Here is a 22,813-nt window from a genome sequence, read left to right as displayed (position 1 = left end):
TTCTCCATCAAATCTGAATGAGGTCCTTGCTGGGTAGAGTAATCTTGGTTGTAGGTTTTTTTCCTTCATCACTTTAAATATGTCCTGCCACTCCCTTCTGGCTTGCAGAGTTTCTGCTGAAAGATCAGCTGTTAACCTTATGGGGATTCCCTTGTGTGTTATTTGTTGTTTTTCCCTTGCTGCTTTTAATATGTTTTCTTTGTATTTACTTTTTGATAGTTTGATTAATATGTGTCTTGGTGTGTTTCTTCTTGGATTTATCCTGTATGGGACTCTCGGCACGTCCTGGACTTGATTGCTTATTTCCTTTCCCATATTAGGGAAGTTTTCAACTATAATCTCTTCAAATATTTTCTCAGTCCCTTTTTTTTCTCTTCTTCTTCTGCGACCCCTATAATTGGAATATTGGTGGGTTTAATATTGTCCCAGAAGTCTCTGAGACCATCTACAATTCTTTTCATTCTTTTTTCTTTATTCTGCTCTGTAGTAGTTATTTCCACTATTTTATCTTTCAGGTGACTTATCCGTTCTTCTGCCTCAGTTATTCTGCTATTGATTCCTTCTAGAGAATTTTTAATTTCATTTATTGTGTTGTTCATCATTGTTTGTTTGCTCTTTAGTTCTTCTAGGTCCTTGTTAAACTTTTCTTGTATTATCTGTCTTCTATTTCCAAGATTTTGGATCCTCTTTACTATCATTACTCTGAATTCTTTTTCAGGTAGACTGCCTATTTCCTCTTCATTTGTTTGGTCTGCTGGGTTTTTACCTTGCTGCTTCATTTTCTGTGTATTTCTCTTTCATCTCATTTTGCTTAACTTACTGTGTTTGAGGTCTCCTTTTCACAGGCTGCTGGTTTGTAGTTCCCATTGTTTTTGGTGTCTGCCCCCAGTGGGTAATGTTGATTCAGTGGGTTATGTAGGCTTCCTGGTGGAGGGGACTGGTGCCTGTGTTCTGGTGGATGAGGCTCGATCTTGTCTTTCTGCTGGGCAGGATCACGTCTGGTGGTGTGTTTTGGGGTGTCTGTGAACTTACTATGGTTTTAGGCAGCATCTCTGCTAATGGGTGAGGTTGTTTTCCTGTCTTGCTAGTTGTTTGGCATAGGGTGTCCAGCACTGTAGCTTGCTGATCATTGAGTGGAGCTATGTCTCAGCATTGAGATGGAGATCTCTTGGAGAGCTTTCGCTGTGTGATATTACATGGGGCTGGGAGGTCTCTGGTGGAGCAATGTCCTGAACTCAGCTCTTGTATCTTAGAAGCTCAGGCCTGACACCTGGCTGGAGCACCAAGACCCTGTCAGCCACACAGCCATGTACGTGGGGATTTTCTTGCTTTTGGTAAGTCTGAGGTCTTCTGCCAGCGTTTAGTAGGTGTTCTGTAGGAGTTGCTCCACATGTAGATGTAGTTTTGATGTATTTGTGGGGAGGAAGGTGATCTCCACTTCTTACTCCTCTGCCATCTTGAAGGTCTCCATTGTTATCGTCTTACATTACTGTGGCACATTTATTACAATTAAGGACCCAATATTCATATGTTACTATTAACTAAACTCCACACTTGATTTGATTTCACTTGTTTTTCCCTAATGTCCTTTTGACTATTTTAGGATCTCATCCCGGATACGTTACATTTAGTTCTCATGTCTCTTCAGGCTCCTCTTGGCTGTGACAGTTGCTCAGACTTTCTTTGTTTTTAATGACATTGACATTTTTGAGCAGAACTGGGTAGGTGTTTTGTAGAATGTTCAAGGTTGGTTTGTCTGTTGTTTTGTCATAGTTAGACTGTGGTTATACGTTTTGAGAAGAATATCATGGAAGTGAAATACCCTTCTCATAACATTTTATCAGAGAATATATGACATCAAAGTGCCATATCACTGCTGATGATAACCTTGATCACTTGGTTAAGACAGCGTTTGTCAGGTTTCTCCATTGCAAAGTTATTATTTTTCCCTTTCTATATTCTATTCAGCTAGCGAGTCATTAAATCCAGCCAACACCTGAGGGTAGGGTGGGAGTGGAGATGGAAGAAAATTAAACTCCATCTCCTGGAGGAGGGAATATCTACATATATTTTCCTGGAATCCTTATTTAAGAAATATGTATCTTTTCTCCCCCATTTATTTATTTAAATGGATTATATATATGCTAGTCTGTATACTTTGGGTGGGTTATCTAATGCTATGTCTTTTGTTGTTCTCATTGTTATAGTTTTGGGCATTGGGAGCCCTTCCAAGTTGCCTTCTGTGTTCTTTTTTTTTTTTTGTGGTATGCGGGCCTCCCCCTGCTGCGGCCTCTCCCGCTGCGGAGCACAGGCTCCGGACGCGCAGGCCCAGCGGCCACGGCCCACGGGCCCAGCCGCTCCGCGGCACGCGGGACGCGGGATCCTCCCAGACCGGGGCACGAACCCGGCTCCCCTGCATCGTCAGGCGGACGCGCAACCACCGCGCCACCAGGGAAGCCCCCTTCTGTGTTCTTTGAAACATCCTTAATTTTCATTGTTTGAGTACTTCCTTACTTTCTGGTACCACAAGATACTCTGGGCTCATCTTGTATATTTCCTATCCCAGCCCCAGAACCAATTTTCTAATGAGTCCTGGTTCTTTTTATTGGAGAATGGTATTAGAAACCAGAAAAAGAGAAACATTCTTCATTATAACACTGTAAAGATTCTGCTTTTGTCTTTGGAGGATTTTTTTCTTCTCAGGAAAGAAAAGCTTTTTCTACTCCCAAATGCTTTTAAGATAGCTAACAGACTGGTTTCTTTTTGAACAGTGGACAGAGTGCTAATGTGTGCTTGATCAGACAGTAAACGGGAATATATTTTATTTATTTATTTATTTATTTTCCAGTATGCGGGCCTCTCACTGTTGTGGCCTCTCCCGTTGTGGAGCACAGGCTCCGGACGTGCAGGCTCAGTGGCCATGGCTCACGGGCCCAGCCGCTCCGTGGCATGTGGGAGCTTCCCAGACCAGGGCACGAACCCCTGTCCCCTGCATCAGCAGGTGGATTCTCAACCGCTGCGCCACCAGGGAAGCCCAGGGAATATATTTAGTATTTGAACAATTTAAAAAGACTAATGGGAAAATCCCTGTGAAAATATTCTTTTCCACAAGCAACACTTGAAACCTCTAACCACAGAAGGACCTTCCAAATTACTACAATCTCTACCATCATTCAGCCTTGCAGTTACTGAATGGAATAAAGAATAAAGTAAATATGGAAAATAGACGTCTAATATATGGTTTTCATTTATAAACCCATATTTCTAAGATGAATACATATTTTAATTATTGAAGTAATAAATACAGCTCCCACTTACGCAGACTATTCACTAGCTAGCTGCTTTACACACATATTCTCATATGTGCACTAGAAGTAGGATTTGAGATGCAATATATTTATGAGCCCAGAGCCAAAATCATGTGCAGAAAATAAAACAAACAACAAAAGAATCTCCTCACTTCTGCCTCATCCTAAATAACCAAAGGCAAAAGGTAGATATTAGGTTTTAATCTTTTTAAAGAAGTAAATTAAGAAAAAATATAGGCAAGTGAAAGCTTTTAACAAAGTACAATTCTAGCGTGAAACTTAGAAAGAGTCAAGTCACACTCTTTAATCTTTTGATAAAGAAACTAGAGTTCACAAGACGTGGCGGCATTCCCACCCAGCTGGTTAATGGCAGAAGCGAGACTGGAGCTCAAGGCTTTTGGTTCCCAGTTCCATGAACTTTCCTCTAATCTTTCAACATATGTGTGTGGCCCCCCCACCGACACAGACCGACAAACAATGCTCTGGACAGTTGCTGGGTGTCCTGCAATCCAACCCAATTCTGACCCGATCTACCCAGAGAAGGTGTCAGATTCCACAAGGTAAGAGTTCTGTTCTACAAGATTGCACCTCCCCCCCACTTCAGAAACCAGTCAAAGCCCAGATTGTCACCTGTGTTTCTCATCCACTGGCCATACACTGGGGCCCCAATGACCCCCTCCTTGGACTTCAGACTCCAATCACAAGTCCAGGTTGTTACTTGTACTTCTGACCAGCCAGCTATAAACCATGTTCCCACCACCCCCTCCTTTCTTGGGTTGGATTAATTTGCTAGAGTGGCTCACAGAACTCAGAAAACATTTTATGTACTAGATCACTGGTCTATTATAAAAGGATATAACTCAGGAATAGCCGGATGAGAGAGATGGGCAAGGTACGTGGGAAGGGGTACAGAGCTTCCATGTCCTTTCCAGGTACCACCCTCCCCAAATCTCCACATGTTCACCAACCCAAAAGCTCTCTGAACCCAGTCCCTCTGGTTTTTTAGGGAGGCTTCATTACATAGGCACCATTGATCAAATGATTGGCCATCGGCTATTGAACTCAATCTCCAGTCCTTCTCCCTTCCCCAAGGTCAGGGGGTAAGACTGAGAACTCCAGCTCTCTAATCACAGGGCTGGCCCCACTGACAACCAGCCCCCTTTCTTGGTGCAGGCCAAAAGTCACCTCATTAATATAACAAAAGACACCTTTATTAGTCTCAACATCTTGGCGATTCCAAGAGTTTTGGGAGCTGTGAGCCAGGAATCGTAGACCAAACCAAATATATATGAAATATATTTAGGTCATCTGAATGACCAAATATATATGTATATATATATATATATATATATATATATATATTTTTTTTTTTTTTTTTTTTTTTTTTTTATGATGGTACGCGGGCCTCTCACTGTTGTGGCCCCTCCCGCTGCGGAGCACAGGCTCCGGACGCACAGGCTCAGCGACCATGGCTCACGGGCCCAGCCGCTCCGCGGCATGTGGGATCTTCCCAGACCAGGGCACGAACCCGTGTCCCTGCATTGGCAGGCAGACTCTCAACCACTGCGCCACAAGGGAAGCCCTGCAAATATATATTTTTTTGTATAAATTACAATATCACAATATCGCAGCACCATATTGGGGTATAACTGATAACATTGCTAGAAATCAAATGCAGAGCAAGGGAACATATAAACCCTAAAAATGCTATATACAGATTGATGCAACTTTCACTTGGCATGAAATAAAAAGCTTATAACATTAAATTAATGCTTTGGGACAGTTTCTGTGAGATGACTGTCTTCAGCCCTTCCATCCTCTTCTTTTTTTCTCTCCTTCCTTGCTTTCTTTTCTTCTCTCTTTTTCTTTTTATCTTTCTTCTTTCTTTTTTCCCCTGCTACCTTCTCTCCTACTTGCTTCTCCTTCTCTCTGATGTCCTATAAATCTGGGACATCTGACATCAGGGTTAGAGCCGGGAGAAGGTAGAATAAAGTGTCCTTCATGCTTCTGTGAGGTCAAAGAGCTGCTGGATTGAGCTGACTATTAAAAAGCAATAGAGGGCTTCCCTGGTGGCGCAGTGGTTGAGAGTCCGCCTGCCGATGCAGGGGACACGGGTTCGTGCCCCGGTCCGGGAAGATCCCACGTGCCGCGGAGCGGCTGGGCCCGTGAGCCATGGCCGCTGAGCCTGCGCGTCCGGAGCCTGTGCTCCGCGACGGGAGAGGCCACAACAGTGAGAGGCCCGCGTACAGAAAAAAAAAAAAAAAAAAAAAAAGCAATAGATAATCCTACTGGGAAGAGTGCCAGAGTGCCATAGGGAGATGGTACTTAACTGTGCAGTCTTTTCCATTACTAGAGGCAAATTTCCCTCGGAAAATAATCAGGTAACTTGTCTAGTCATAGGCAGGATAATTACTCCTTTTTGCTTTTATCGGGAGTCAGGGACAGAGCCAGAGTTACCAACCACCTTTGAAAATTCTGTCTTGTCCTCTAGTGTCCCCACGGTTGGTCCTCCTATTGTGTGTGTGCATGTGTGTGCGTGTGTGTGTGTGTGTTTGCGTGAAAGAGAGAGAGTGATACACACACAGGCGCAAAGAGAGAAAAAGAGCAAACTGAGGTAAAGGGCCAGAGTATTTTGGTATTTTTTAACATCTACTCCATTATGGATTGCATTGTTTCAAACGTAATGCAAATGAATTTCATTACTAGAAAAACGAAGAAACATGAAATATAAGACATAGAAAATACAATCCTTAATGTGTTTATTATTAGATTAAACAGATATAAATTACCCTGGGAACTTGCTATAAACATTTCTGAACACTTAGTCCTGACTTCTGTATTTACCTTATTGTACAAACAAACAACTATCAAAATAAGTCCACAGACTGGCTTTGAATAGCATTGCTAGACCAATTAAATCAAACTCTTTAGGAGTAGTGTCTAAATCTCTCTCTCTCTTTTTAAATGGGATTTTTAGGTAATTCTAATGTGCAGCTTTTAAAAGAAATGCTGTTGCTATGGTGGGTCATCTGAAAAGTGGCCCTTATAGGCTCCTGTACTTATAAAAGCCCTTTGGGGCTTGGAGATAAATTTTGGGGTGAAGCAGGGTCTTCTTACTCCTTTCCTTTCTTAAATTCTCATCAAACCTACGACCATTTTTTTTCCTAAGGGAACTTATCATATGGCAGAAAGTAGGTATTAGGGTATTGTGTGACAGCAGGGTAAATAGAGAGGTATGCTATGAAAAGGATGACCCTTTTAAAAACTAGCTTTTATTATCATTATGTTCGGATCACACTTTCAGAAAATAATAAACACATTTGAACCTCCTTTGATGTTAAACAGGAATGAGGTCTAATTCCCATAATTGAAAGCTCATTCTTTTATGCACTCAACAAAAGCAGTTGTGCAGGCACTAGGGATGCATTAGGGTGTTAGACGGAGCTCCTGCCCTCATGGGCTTAATGACCACTTTTATTTTAGAGAGAGGAGTTACTGACTTTCTCTCTAAGAAGTAATTCAGTCTGGTTGAATTTGATCCATTAATCTTACTTAGGCCCTGTAGATGCTAATGAGTTAGGACCACATAAGGATTAAGTCCGTTGAAAAATCAGAACTTAATTTATCCAGTACTAATTGCCTACAGGCTTACCTCCTGGAAAGCCACATGAAAGCAGCTATAGCTGAGTGATTCAGGCCATGGATCTTGATAGAGGGCTGAAGGGGTGACAGATGTCACCCATCCAGCACATCATGTAATCTGTGACCTCAATCCCATGGATTATGCCAGGAGAGGGGCTGGTGCTACCCCAGACATGACTGCAGATGTACAAGCCATGCAACCAGCCAGCCATATTACAACCACGCAGCTTGGACCCCAAAATGTTTGCTTCCGTAACCGTTGAGTGCTTGGCTGATGAGCCAGGGCCAGAGCTGAGGTTCCACGCATCATACTGCTGGTGTATCTCAGGCCATGACTGGGCCAGAGGAGGAGCTGGTATTTCCCAGTCACTCAGTTCAAAGGTCTGAGGTTCCCCTTCTGGAGACTGACACCCAGACCTCTGGAGTCCCCGTGTAATGCTCCAGGGTGCAGCAGGTAGTGGGAGAAGGGCACATCTACTATTGCTCCCAGCTCTGAGAATTTCTCTATAATAAATCCTGCTCTGGCGGTCTTGGTAGATCTGCTTGGCTGCTGGCTAGATTTCTGTGGTATCTACCAACAATAAGAGGCATGGAGAGGTCACAACTCAGGGCAAACTTTGCCAGAGGAAACAAGACCTTGGGAGATGTGACTCCAAGGAGTATTAAATAGACTAGATGGAATCTCCTATAGGGTGGTAGAGGAGCCCAGGGAAGCACTCCACAGCAAAAACAGGGGCAGAGCAGTCTACCCACCTTCAGAGCAGTGGAATCAGCTGGTATAACCCAATCCCATAGGTATATGATTTGGAAAGCTGCCAGCACAGAATGAGCACTGCTTTCACTGACACATTCTTATGGAAAAAAATGATTGAGAGATAACTGCATGCCAGACTGTAATAGGTAAGTAGTAGGGACACAAAGATAAAGAGAGAATCTCTGTTGTCAAGTAACTATGGCTAGTCAAGGAGACCAAGTCTAAAGTAATAACTGTTATAATAGATTATACATACAATGCTATGGAGGCACAGAAGCAGAAACAGCAAACACTATTTGAGAAAAATCAGAGAGGACTTCACCGAAGAGGTGACATTTGAGCTGTGCCTCAAAGGGTGGGTCTACAACCCATTGGAGGAAATCTCACATAGGACCCCACAAGCTGCTTTCAGTTAAGACATATCTGTCTCTAGTTGGTGCATAGAGCTTTTCCTGGAGACCTGGGATCTACGTATATGGTACACCCTTGACATCTGTAAAGGAAACATTTGGAGATGTTCTAGAATCCCTAACTTCACAAATACTAATTAAGATATAGAGGATGAGTAATCAGTCAGTCTTACTCACCAGCTAAGTACTCGCTTCTACATTTGAGCCATGTGGCAGCACGCATAGATGTAGCCAAACTCTTAAGGGCTGAAAGTGTAACCATGAGTCCAGCATGCTTTAGAAAAGGATTTTCCAGGATTGTCCCAGTGCTCCAGAGAGGCAGTGATGCTGCTGGACAGAGACTGAGAGTCCTCGGCTCCCAGGAAGAAGATTAAGGCACAACTCGTTACCTGGAAGACACAGCAGAAGTGACACAGAAGGAGGCGATTGGTATCTGGGGTCACGTTACATGACCTAATGAGTCATAATGGGCCCAAATGGATTCCTTTCAACTGGAAGGAATTTAAGCATGTATCATCTACTGAATCCACTCACCGCATTCCTGGCACAGTGCTAAGCGCAGCACAAACACATTAGTATTTACTTGTCACCAAAATCCTGTAAGTTAGAAACCATTATGTCCCTATCTCTGAGATGAGGAAACTGAGCTTGGAGAAATTAATGAACCCAAGGGCATACAAACTGGGGAGTGATAGAATTGAGGGTTAATAAGGATTATCTATCACCCGAAACTTCTGCTCTCAGCATTTTGACCCTTCTTCATCCTCAGTTAAAGATCAAGGACTACTGGTGAAGTTTGTGCAGAGAGGAAAAAGGCTGATACACTTGGGACCTTGAGGCTGGCTGGGGACACACTCCTCTACCAGAGAATCATGCTTATTTCCTGAGCGGCCCAGGGACTTAAGACGGGCTCCCATGCCAAGCATTGTCAGGAATCTGGTTTTTGTCTTTCACAGGTTGATGTGGCCCATGACAGGAATTATACATGTCTGGGCCGAATATATGTTACTAGAAATAGATTACTTCAGGAAGTCAGATTTATACAGTTTAAATAGAAGTAAAGGAAACTGGAAGGAAGATACAGCAGCCTAATCTGTGGCTGAATCATGCACCATAATTAAGCCTTCTCATTTCCTGCTCTTTCCTTCTTCATTTTGCAAATGTCTCCATCTGTGACCCATCTTTTTTTGCAGCAACATTACTCCCTCGTATTTCTTTTTCTTGCCTTGCTATATTCTCCATCGACCCTGTCTTTTAACTTTTCTAGGAAGATCCTATTGATTTTTAAAATTATCAAAGAGAAAGGTGGAAGAGACAGTTCCTGGAGAAACATTAAAAATTCATGTTAAATAAGTCAGGGTCCTCAGTAAAGCCAGAGGTGATAACTTAGTAACTGATGTTACTCAGAACATTATATACATAAATTAGTACAACATATTATTTTAAGAGCCTAATTTTTGGCTGGAGCTATTCTAGGTATTGGGAATATGAAAATAAATCAGACACAAAACTTTTTGGGTGTTATGGACCGAATGTGTCATTCCCAAATTCATATGTTGGAGATGGGGTCATTGGGTAATAATTAGGTCATGATGTAAAGCCCTCATGAATGGTATTAGTGCCCTTACAAGAAGAGCATGAGAAAGATGGTCTACCTCTGCCATGTGAGGATATAAGGAGGAGATGGCCATCTGCAAACCAGAGAGAGAGCTTTCATCAGGAACCTAATTGGCTGGCACCTTGACGTTGGACTTCCCAGCCTCCAGAACTGTGAGAAATAAATTTTTGTTGTTTAAGTCACCCAGTCTATGGTAATTTGTCAAAGCAGCCTAAGCTAAGACAATGGGTAAAACGAAGACATAAAAAGATAATGTCAATAAAACATGATACATGTTGTGATAGAGACGTATACAAGTTGCTACAGCAGCTCTTCATCCAACCAAGCGGTTCCAGGAAAGTTTCTGAAGAAAAAGATAACATCTGAGCTCATTCATTAAGCATGAATTAGAATTAATTAGGGACAGGCAGAGGAGTAAGGGATGGGGAAAAGGGTAATTCAGGCCCAGAAAATCCAGTAGATAGGCAAAGGCACAAAGGAATGGAACCAGCAGGTATGTTTGGAGAATTACACGCAGTGCAATGTTGCTAAAAGGCAAAGTTGCAGGTGGTGAGAAGCAAGAGCCTGGGGACCCAGCCACATTACAGGGGGCTTTTAAAGAGCATGAAATTCATCCCTTAGGTGATGGGCTGATGGTGTGGTCCAGAAGGATTTTAAGAAAGAGAATCGACATAATCACATAGCATTTTAGAGTGATCACCTGGATGTTAAAAAAGAAGATCTGAAGGGTGAAACACTAGAACCTGGGACACCAGTCAAGGCTGGAGGTGATGGGGCCTTGCACTGGGCCCTCGTGGTGTGAGTGGAGGAGACATAAAGCTGTCAGTACTTGGATATAGGGATCGTATGAAGGGCAGGGAGGATTACAAATCTTTTCTGAGGCTCTTCTTGAATTGCTGTTTATGAATAGCAAAGGTTACCCTAATCAGAATGTCAAAACCCTACGGAGGTCTTTATGCTGTTCGTTTTCCTAGACCATGTTGGAGCCCAGTGCAGCATTTTCTTCCTGTGCCTCGGGTCGAGGGATTTCCCCTCCTTCAGTAACTTCTAGCATTCTGTTGGTTCTTTGGAGGACTTTTTCCTCCAGCCTAGAAGCGGTAAGGGTCCCAGGCTTCTCAAATATCTTCTTTGCTTGCTATCCAAAAAACCCAAAAAAACAAATACGCCTTTCCTTCATAACACTTATTGTGCTTGCAATTAATGAGTAATGCCAACACTATTTATTTAATGTTTCCTCTTTTGCAAGTATCTATTCTTGGTGGCAACCATCGGACACTAACTCTGTTCAACTGGAGCACTAAAACATATAGGAGAGAGGTTGATGAGATTACTGAAAACTCAGGGAAGGAAAATTGGCAGGAAGTCCAGGTCTGGGCAGCTGAAAGGTGAGCTGGATCACACCAGGCTGACTGTCTGTTTAGAACCTCACCACTGAGCCTGCTGCTACACCGCTGGACTCAGAACTCTGTTGGCACTACATTCTTGAAGAATTGAGCCATTGTCATGTGCCCTCAAAGCTGAAATTCCTAGGAGAGAGCATGTCTGGTCCTGGCTGCTGGGAGATGGGAAAGGAATGAGGGCTTCATATTAACTTCTACAGTGGGAAAGTGGGACGCGAGGTGCACTCTTCCCTCGACAACTCTCTAGGATTTCTTGCTCAAAAGGGTGAATTCTGAGTTGTATATCTCCCTATCTCTGTATCTAGACACACACACACACACACACACACACACAAACACACACACACACACACACACACGCACATTTACACACCTGCCAGACTGGAAGTTTCATGAAGGTAGAGTGTGTCATTCTCATTGACTGTCACGTCCCCAGTGCCAGGCAGAGTTAATTGCAGACAAGGGCAGATAGTAAATACTCAGCAAAGAATTCTTGGATGAATGGAAGAATAGATGAATAAATATGCCTTTTAAAAAAGGCATTTTACTTCTAACCACTCCAGGATTTTAATAAATCTCTACTACTTGGTCCTCATCTGTAGTTTCTAACTCCCTTCTGAGACAGTAACTGGAATTGCTCCCACCCTATGCTTGTTTCATGGGGTTTATCATGCCCACCTCATCCCCACTTCTGAACCTCAGACTTTAGCAAAGGTACTGTGGACCTCTTAGTCCATGCTTACCCTGTTTGCCAGCTGGAAACTGATCAAAGCAATGCTATCAGCATTCCTAAAGGCAGCTAAGCTGTTTACCTTTCCTTGGATCTCCAGACTTGATAAGACCCAGCTCTGGAGACCTCTGGCTAGGGGAGAAAGCCTGCAAGTCCTTTCCTTCCAGAAGTCAGGGAAGAAGACCAGCTCCCTTGGCCCTGTTAAAATGCTAGTTGACAATGGATATGGTTTAAGTTTAAAACCATTTGGGATTCAAACTAGTAGTTTTCTCAGAACCAACAGAAATATTAAAATTCTGGGGAAATACAGCAATGTTTTGACGTGGATTATCTATTTTTGACTCTCTGATTGCCTTAAAAGAGTGAGCTAGTTAGTCAAAGTCATGTGACAACGATATAAAAATATAACCCTTTTAGGACTTTGTAAACATAAAAATAGTCATAAAATCTTATCCAAGACTCAGACACTATTATTCAGTTGATGATGCTGCGAGTTAGAAGATTTTATCAACATAAACTAAGCAGTTTAATGCTAATGCTCTATCTTCAGAAATAACTCTCCTTCTGTAGGATTTCTTAATCAAAAGGATTTTGAAAACACACACTTCAAAGATTCTATTATTGCCATCAGTTTCTTGATTAACATTGTCTCAGAACATGTGCTTGCTACGTTTCACTACATAGGCTATATTTTAAAATTTCTTTAACTTTGGTTATTGGTAGTTGCTTGCTTTAACTGGGATTCATGATTCTTCCTGCTGAGAATAAAATTTGTTGTCAGAATAAAGCACATTTGACTCTTTCTCAGCTGCCAAAATGTGAAGCCTTGTGGTTGGGTATTTTGGAAAACTGGCAGGTTTTGTTTACATATTGTGGTCTTTCTCCAAATTTATCCCACATCCCACACCCCACAAGTCTAGGACCCTTTCCAATGTAATTGCTGTGGACAAGTGCGAGGCGAAAATGGCTTCCGCAGTCACCAAAGCCCTTCCATCTCTGAATCACACGCGGCAAATGCCAGAAGAGCTTCCCTGGCCTTAAGAAAAAGAAATTGCTGACCTACAGAAATACCTGATTCTAATTTGCTGTACAAATGGAAACCTTTTCTTCTCTAGATTGGATGCAGAGGACTTTTTTTTTTTTTTCGATGTTTATAATTTAACAATTGCTTAGAGCCTTTCATCTGAAAGCAATTTACGCATGTTGGGCCCAATTATCCTAACATGTTTAAAACTTACCAGTATTTTTCCTCTTTCACCTTGGTGCATTAGTCTCATTGCACAGCAAATCTAAATTTAATCATGTAAGTGCTTTATGGATTAAAATGCTAGAAAACCCTTCTTGCCCAGGAAAGAATAATATCGGGGAAAATGATATATTCTTCTTACAGAGATTAAAACTTTTGGTTTGGATCTGGATCAGCCATGCCGTGTAATATTCAGTCAGAAGAGATGTTGAGTCATGAACCCGCACTCACTTTCTGTTTCCACAGTTTTGGAAGAAAGCCATGCAGCAAATATGTTACCTTAATCTGCTGTCTTCCAGCAGTCTAGAGCCATCTGCTTTGGCCATTTGTTAGGATGGCTTATTCAGTCAGTTCATTCAAGAAATGTTTATTGAGTGCTTACTCTGTGCCAGGGACTATGCAGGAAACTGGAAAGAAAAGGGTGAAAAAGCAAGATGTAAGTGTGCCCAGGAGTTTACACTCTGAGGGAGATGATCTGTACACAAATAGTTCATTGTAATACTGTAAAAAAACATCGATGAAAGGAGAACTTGGCCCCAGATGACCAAGAATTTGGCTTCATCTCATGACTAAGATGGAGGATGTGAGGTAAGGCTTCCAAAAGAAGTGAGAGCTAAGATGAGGCAGGAATGGGTGTCAGATGCATAGGAGGGAGGAAGATTATTCCGGGAGAGGGAGGAGGAGCATGTTTGAAAACCCAGAAGTCACGTGTTTGCAAAACTGGAAAAGTTTCATTCAGCTGAAGGGTAGAGCTTAGGGTTGCATGTTGTAAAAAATGTTGCTGAGAGATAAGGAGAATCCAGTTCATTAGGACCTCGTAAACCCTAAGAAGGAATTTAGACATTTTCCCAAAGGAAATGGGGATCCACTAGAGGACTTTATACAGAGGAATGGCAGGAGTTGATTGCACTTTGGAACGAATATTTTGGCTGCAGTGTGTGGAGTAGATTGGATGGGGATTGAAGCTGGACCTTTGCTGTCATAAAGGAGAAGGATGTTGGTTGTTCTGAATTATGGTGGCGACCGAGAAAATAAATAGAAGTTGAACTACTCAAGTGAAAATCAGTGGGTGACTGACTAGATGTAGGAGAGATAGGAGTCAAAGTTAAGGTTCAGGGTTTTACTTAGTGATTTCCCTACTGCCATTAATATAACACCATTGGCCAAATGTTCGTGAATTCTCCTAAGTAAGTAGTTTCATGGAACGTTATTGTATGAAATCTTCACCCCCAGCGCTCTTGAGAGTATCCAAAATATCAGACACCTAGATATTGTTACATTGTTAAGAAGTAAATTAACAGGAAGCTAAAATACAACAAATGAAGTTTAGGAAACATTAAGTAAATAGCATAAGCCCTGAAAAATTCTAGGTGACTGATTCTGTGACTATATTCAACTTCATGTGCAAACATAGACTTTCGAGCTAGTAAATAGCAGAGAAGTCCGAAGCAAGGTCTTCTGGATTCAGCATCCATGTTTGTGTCATCACTTTAGGGTTTTCAAGCGGTACAAGTCCTAGGATCCTGTGAAGGTATCTGCCACGCACCACCCCCCCCCAACCCAGACTCGCACCCATCTCCGTTCCAATCACAGCATCCCAGTGGTTCCTGTTTTATACAGTGGGGGTCTGCATGATATTGTACTTGACAAAAATAACAAAAAGTCACAGGAAAAAGTCTGAAAGTTACTACTCTTTCCACCTGCCTTCCTCAAGCCCCCAGAGTTACTAGCCACGGCAAGTCAATGCATCTCTCAATCTCCAGTCTCCTCATTCACAAAATAAGATCACAATTTTCTCTACTATGTCACAGGATTATGGAGATGATCAAATGGGGTTATTTTTGTTGCAGTGCATTTAAAAAATTAACTTTACTGAGGTATAACTTATGTCCAATAAACTGGATCCATTTAAAGTGTGCAGTTTGACCAGTTTTGACAACATATACACCTGTGAAATCATGGCCACGATCAAATTACACAATGTTTTCATTACTCTGAAAGAGCCCCCTTATCCCTTTGCAATCCATCCTCCTCTGCTTCTCCTTCCCCTACTCCCTACCCTGCCCTGAAACCACCAATCTGCTTTCTTGTGACTACAGATGAGTTTGTATTTTCTAGTAATTTAGGTAAATGAAATCATATGGCCCGTACTATTTGCATCTCTCTCCTTTCATGCATCAGTGTGACAATTCTGAGATTCATTTATTGTTTTGTAACATGATTCATTTCTTTTTATTGCTGAGTAGTATTCCATTGTATGATTGTACATTTTACCTGTTCACCTGTTGATGGACATTTAGATTATTTCCTGTTTTTAGCTATTGTAAATATACCTGCTATGAATATTCATGTACAAGTTTTTCCTGGACTTAAAGTGCTATTTGAACTGCAAGATGGCATTTAATATAAACAATAATTATTTAGATGTTAAAGTAATTTTGACTCTTATAGGAAGTGTCTGTCTCATGTAAGAGCAGTTTCTGTTTATCGATTTCTTGAGAACAGATATGGGGATGATGCATCTAGCATTTCTCTGAATGCTGTCAATCCAGAGCTTCATTTCAAAAGAATCTGCAACACTTCTTATTATAGACATGTGAGAATAAAGCTTTTAATTTTAAATATAAAATTGTAAAGAGATATAATTTTTTTTAAACGGCAGAGTCCTTCGTGAAAAATAGGTTTTGATTAATATATGTTCACACGCCAGGCTATGATATTCCCTTGACGCATGCCCTGAAGTCCCTTTGACTTCAGGGAATCTGTGCCCATAAATTGAGAAAAGAATATATGCAGCGATTGTGTTAATTACAATAGAGTTATTGTTCAGATCAAAAAGCATCTCCCTGAGGCCTTGCCTGCTGGGTCAGCATTGACATCTTATTTGCCCTTTGACTACTGAACTTAAAGGAATATCCATTTGTTTCTAACTTTATATTTTGGCATCTTCTTAAGTTAAGTTGCACTCTTGCTCCCCAGGAAGTAGATATGAACTGAAATATATATTGATTTTCCGAGGGTCATATGAAATCTAGTCCTCACCTCCTCCTTGAAGCTCTTTCAGATTTCCACGAAGATGTATAATTTCAGTCTCTCTCCTTCCCTCATGTGAAAACAATGCTTTCCTTGCTCAACAATGTTATGTGCAGTTCTCTGGTATGTATTTTTATTTCCTATTCCAAAATTCCTGGCTCTCATCTTTGTTAGAAAAGCAGAGTACTTCCTCATGATTCTGAGAGCTGCTCTGGGGCAGCCTTTCTCAAACTGTTTGTTCCTAGGGGCCCTTTACACGCTTAAAAATTATTGAGGGCCCCAAATCACTTTTGATGATAGAGTTATAGCTACCAATATTTAACCCATTAGAAATTGAAGCTGAGAAAAAATTTAAAGTGTTCATTTGTTAATTCATTTAAAAATAAATATATTACCTATTCAAATCAATAATGAATTTCCAGGAAAATAATCATATTTTCTAAAGCAAAACTACAGTGAGAAAATGTAGTGGTATTGTTTTACATTTTTGAAAACTCTCTTTATTGTCAAGCTAATAGTCAGTGTCTTGTATGTGTTTCTGCATTCAGCCTGCTGAACTATCCCATCTCATGTAGCCTCTGGGAAACCTCTCTCAATGTTAATGAGAGAAGGATAGTGAAAACATAAAAAAAGTCTTACTATAATTATGAAAATAGTTTTGACCCTGCAAACCTCCTGAAACATATTGAGAGATTCCTGTCCCTGCCCAGAGAGTTTCCTGGATAAACTTTGAAAACTGCTGTTTTAGTCATTGCTGCAGTAAGATGTATGTTTTATTAGCAAATACATATGTCCAATATAAATATAGTTAATGGAAAGTGGCATATTTGGACTTTTTTCCTTTATCAAGTTTTTATAATCAATTATAATTCATATAGCTAATTTATTGGTGACTGAATTTTTAATTGGCTCTACCGTTGGATATCTGGGTAAGTGAGACTCTAGGGTTATAGATATAGATATAGCTATAGATATGGATATAGATATAGATACAGATATATTCAACGAGGTGAGAAAACCTCTCTGTGCAAATTCCTATCATAGAAATTAACATCGTATATTGTAATAGATGTTTTTATTGTCTTACTGGATTACGGTCTCTTTGAGGGCACCTGCTGTGTCTGTTCATAAATGCAATCTCATTGCCCAATGCCATTCCTGGATCCCTGTTTATTACAACATGTGTTGAATAAGATAGACCAAGGATGCTTCCACAGACTTATTGGTGATGAATCTAACTACATGATATGACTCTAATATTTTACTGACAAAATTCGTTCCAAACTTAGATGTGACAACCTAAAAATTGAAGTGCACAGGCATCCAAGTACACAGTGCTACCTGTCTCCATCTTGGCACTGAAGCACACGTGGGAAGACGGCACTGCCTGGGCTGGCAGGACCACTCCTCAGGTGCCCTTGGGAGCATTTTTTAAGAGAACAGTTTCAGAGCACAGCCACGGGTCAGTTTCAGCAAGGTCCTCCAAATGCAGCAAACCAGACAAAAGCAGACCTGGATGAGCTAAAACGGAAGTCAAGAAATGGCTACGTTGGAAAGGAATAGGGAAAAAGGGGAGGCCAAAAGATAGATCAGGGCATGTAAGGAGGGATGCGGTCAGAAACTGTGTATGAAGACATGGGAGTGAAGATGTGTTTTCCCTAGAGTTAGTCATCCACTGTGGTGTGCTTTTATGTATGGGCTAAGTGGCCCTGCCTTTAGAGAGTCTCAAATGGCTGGCATCTTATGATGGAATTATTGATGATTTGTGAATCTTTAACTTAATGACATTTGATGCCATATTATTACAGAACTATCCACTGTTCCTAGAGACTCAGTTGGCTTTTTTGATTCTTCTTTCTTGGTTTCTCCCTCCCTCCCTCCTTCCCTCCCTCCCTCCCTCCCTCCCTCCTTGCTTCCTCCTTTCTTCCTTTTTCTCAGTCTCTCTCTCTTTCCCCCTCTCTCTCTCTCTTTCTTTCTCTTTTTAGCTGACTCTTATTCTATCCTGTACTGCTGGGTATGAGTTTCACATCAGCCCTTACATCTGTATGGCCCCTGAAATCTAGCCTCACATATGGGGTTTCCTAGAGCAAGTCCCTAGAGGACTCCAGATTTCTTCAGGCCTATTGTTAGCATAGCATAGTCCTGACTCTACAAAGTGCATCATAACTCGTCCTGTCTTTTCCTAGGTGTGCACTTGCAAAGCAGAGTCATACGTGCCTGGAATTTCCTGCACGACTCTCAAGGGCTTACAATGACTGCAGCCAAATGTTGAGGTGGGAGAGTTTCCCAGAACAATATGAGAATATCTGTAGTACAAACTGTTGCAGAGCACAAAATGCTCATTTTTATTAGTCATACATCATAGTTACTGCACCCCCCTGGCTGAAAGAGACCTCAAACTTAAGTTCAAAACGAAACTTGCCATTTTTCCTCATACATGTTCTTCTTCCTGTGTTTCCACCTTCCAGTTAATTTCAGCACCAAACCCCCGGTCATAGAGATTAGCTCATCCGATTCACTCCATCCTCTCCCTTGTTCTCAGATATAATGAGTGGCTACACCTGCCTCTCCCACATCTGCCCTCTTCCTCCCAAGTGAAGCCCTCATCCCCTCCAATGTGGACTATTGCAGTGTTACGAACCCTGCTCAACTTCAGCTCCGTGAAGGAGCAAACACTTGCACCGCTGCCAGGGTAATCTTCCAAAACACGTTTCAGATTATGCTGTTCTTTTATTTACAATGTTTTCATAGCTTTGCACTGATTAAAGAAATAAATTCCTGATATCTCGTTTCAACGTACCTTTCAATCCTTTCTCTGGTAAAACTTCCTGCAGCACCTTCCCCAGCCCTGCCCAATCCCCATTTTCTCCTTCTTCTAAATGAATACACTTTCATGACACATGAATGCCAAGCTAACCACTACATTTCCAGCCTCCCTTGCAGCTACAAATGGTCATCTGACTAGGTATTAGCCAATAATTTGGTAACAGAATGGATGGGTACCCTTCATGGATTTACCCTTAAAATAAATGATGTGTGCTCTTCTAGGCTCTTCTCCCTTTCCGGATGCCTGGGAAATGGTGCAACTAGAATGCAATCTCAGGTCTTCAAGTGAGGGCTTATAGAAGACAGCAGAGATACCGACCAGCCTTAGAATAGCCCTTAACTCTAGACTGTTAAACTACTATAGTTCAAGAGTGTTACATTATAGCACCTTAGACTGTACCCTAAGTAATACACTCTCTTTTTTCCTTAAAAAATAATCATTTTTGTTCAAGATGATCATGTACTCAATTAAAATTCATTACCTCCTCAGACTTCCCTGCAATTATAAGTGACCATAAGATAACATTTTGGGCAATGAGATATGACAGGAATACTTCTGGGAGGAGCTTCCAGGAAATGTTATTTTCCTGATAAGAAGAAATAGACTAGACTAGCATATGTCATTTCCCCCCCTTTCTTTTTGATAATTTTTTTCTTGCCCCAGAACCATTTATGATGCTGTTTTTGTTTCCGATTCCCTATTGAAAATTCATATCCCTCCTCTCACGATGGCTAAAATACTGTTAGATTTTGCATTTCCTACCTAGGACTTTCAAGTTATCAATCTAATAAATGGGTGCACACTTAACTAAAACACTGATTCATAAATTTGAATTAGACAAGGCTTTGCTTTTTAAAACAATCCTGGATTGACTACCTTGGGATTTCTAATCGTTTAAGGAAAAGTAACACAAACAAATAAACCTGTAGTTGGATTTCTCTTACTTCCAGATGAACTATTCCTAAGTAGTTCAATGGAAAAAAAAGATTTGGGAAATTGCACTAATAATTGGCTCAAAATGAGACAGCTATATAATGGGGTTACTGAAGAAAATAAATATAAATGTAGGGTACACAAATAGAAGTATATTCTCCAAACCAAAGGAGACTAATTTCTATTGTACTTTCTTCAGGGCCAGGCACAAGTCATTATTGAAAAGATTACATTATGTTAACAATTTTCAAATTAATTTCAATTTCATTATCAATAAATCATCCAAGATTAGTAAATATGAATCAAACAAATAAGGAAGTGTTTTATAACAGCAGCCCCCAACTTTTTGGCACCAGGGACTGGTTTTGTGGAAGACAATTTTTCCACGGACCGGGTTGGGGGGGTGATGGTTTTGGGATGATTCAAGCACATTACATTTATTGTGCACTTTATTTCTATTGTTATTACATTGTAATATATTATGAAATAATTATACAACTCACCATAATGCAGAATCAGTGGCAGCCCTGAGCTTGTTTTCAGTTGCCACTCGCTGTTAGGGTTTTGATGTGAGTCTGCAAGCAGTTGATTTATTATGGTCTCTGGGCAGTCAAACCTCTCTGCTATTGATAATCTGTATTTTCAGCCACTCCCCGGCGCTAGCATCACCTCAGCTCCACCTCAGATCATTAGGCATTAGATTCTCATAAGGAGCGCGTAGCCTAGATCCCCCGCACGCGCAGTTCACTGTAGGGTTCGCACACCTATGAGAAACTAATGCTGCCGCTGATCTGACAGGAGGCGGAGCTCAGGAGGTAATGCGAGCGATGGGGAGCGGCTGTAAATACAGATGAAGCTTTGCCTGCTAGCAGGCTACTCACCTCCTGCTCTACTGCCCGGTTCCTAATAGGCCACAGACCTTTACCAGTCCATGGCCCAGGGGTTGGGGACCCCTGTTTTATAAGACCTTTTCAGGGCATAACTGTTCCCTGTCACACCAGTAAAAAAGAAAATGAAAATTGTAATCCTCTTTTGAGAAATAAAGCAAAAGTAAAACATTGTACTGTGGACCCAGCACTCCTTACTTTCCTTCTCTCCCTTCAGTAGCTTCTGATGGGTCTAATTTCAAAATGTACATCTTGAATTGGCCCACTTTTCTCCATCTTCATGTCTACTCTGGAAACCAGTGAGCATCATTGCTTATCAAGACACCTGCAACAACCTCCTTGCTGGCCGCCCAGCTTCTATACTTGAGCCCTATGTTCTATTACGCCCATGGTACCAGAGTCGTTGTTTAGAAATGTAAGTCACGTCATATCTGCATTAGTTGGGTTATGTGATTTGTTATAGCAAATAAATCCAATGATTTTGATGGTTTAAAACAAGAGGTTTATTTTTTGCTCATGTAAATGTCTAGCACCTGTGTTCCTGGTTGATGAGAAGCTTTCTTTTGGGCTAATTTCATCTTGTAGATCTGACATGCTTAGGGCTTCAGAGTCCTTTATTTCCAGCATGAGAGGGAAGACAGAGGGTGGAAGAGGCACGCTTTTTTACTACTTTTGCCTGGAAGTGACACAGAGCATGTCTGTCCGTGCGCCACTTGTGAGAACTGGTCACCAGGACCCACCCAGATGCAACAGAGCATAGCACTCAAGTCTTGCAGAAAGCATATGGTTTCTGTTACAACTAGAAAACCTAATTTAATCATGGCCTATAAAGCTTTACATGATTTCAGTTCTGTCTTCAACATCATTTTACATTACACTTCTCTGAGCACAATGACCTCAATCCTCATTGACTTTCTTTCTGTACTTTGAACATTTTCTGCCTCAGGACCTTTGCAGTTGCTAATCCTCATGCATACAGCACTCTCTCACCCATGTTTGCAAGGCTCTCTTCACATTCAGATCTCAGCTCAAATGCCACTTCATTATGAAAGCCTTTCCTCATCATTTCATCTAAAGTAGCCACCCACCTAATCACCTTCAATGATATTAGCCTGTTATATTTACCTTCACAGCATTTATCATTATATGAATTTATCTTATTTACTTACTTGTTTATTTTCCCTTCCCTTTATGTGCTAGGAGTGCAGGGACATTTTATTCCTTGTACTCTACTGTATCTCCACTGCTGGTACACTATAAATGGCAAATCAAATCTGCTGAATGAATAAATACATTAATAAAGAGAATTAGTTATGGAATATTTTCATTTTTCAACTCTTTAAGGAAATAATTGTTATGAATTAACATAATTGGGAACTGTTTTATGGTTGATGGATCAAATCCTTTCATGCTTATTCCATGATATAATTAAAATATATTTGGAGTTTCTATGTAAAAAAAATTCTATTAAGCAACACATGGTGCACAGAGATAAGTAAATTCATCAGCAAGCATGTACTCTATTTAGGCAAGAATTACAATGAGTATAATATAAAGAAATGTAAAGGTTTAATTAAGTTACCATAAACCCATTAAAATGAAATGCTATGGAGAAAAAAGGAAGAAGGACCATAAATGATTGAGGGGATGTGACAGGGCTTTGGCATGGTCGTCAAGAATGGTTAGAATTTTTTTTTGTCTTATCGTCTGTCTTTTCTGTTACAAGTAACAGAGAGTTCAGAGAATTATTTTAATCACAAGTTCTCCACACTCTATCTGCAATTCTGTATATTCATCAGACCTCATCCTGATCCTATGAAAAGGCAGCATTCTGCCTGGAAAGAAAGTGTATCTGTTCGACAGAAACTTCTCAGACTGGTCAGTTACAATTAAACGAAATACAACCCAAACTGGTGGATCCCGGAGACCCCGGCCAGCTCCTTGTGACTTTGCACTCGGTATTTCCACAACTGTAAAATGAGCGTGACTACAAACCTTGCTCCTTCCCGAAAAGGTCCTTTATGA

Source organism: Physeter macrocephalus, chromosome 13 (genome assembly GCF_002837175.3).
Source record: "Physeter macrocephalus isolate SW-GA chromosome 13, ASM283717v5, whole genome shotgun sequence".
Classification (NCBI taxonomy): Eukaryota; Metazoa; Chordata; class Mammalia; order Artiodactyla; family Physeteridae; genus Physeter; species Physeter macrocephalus.
This window is presented reverse-complemented; position numbering follows the sequence as displayed.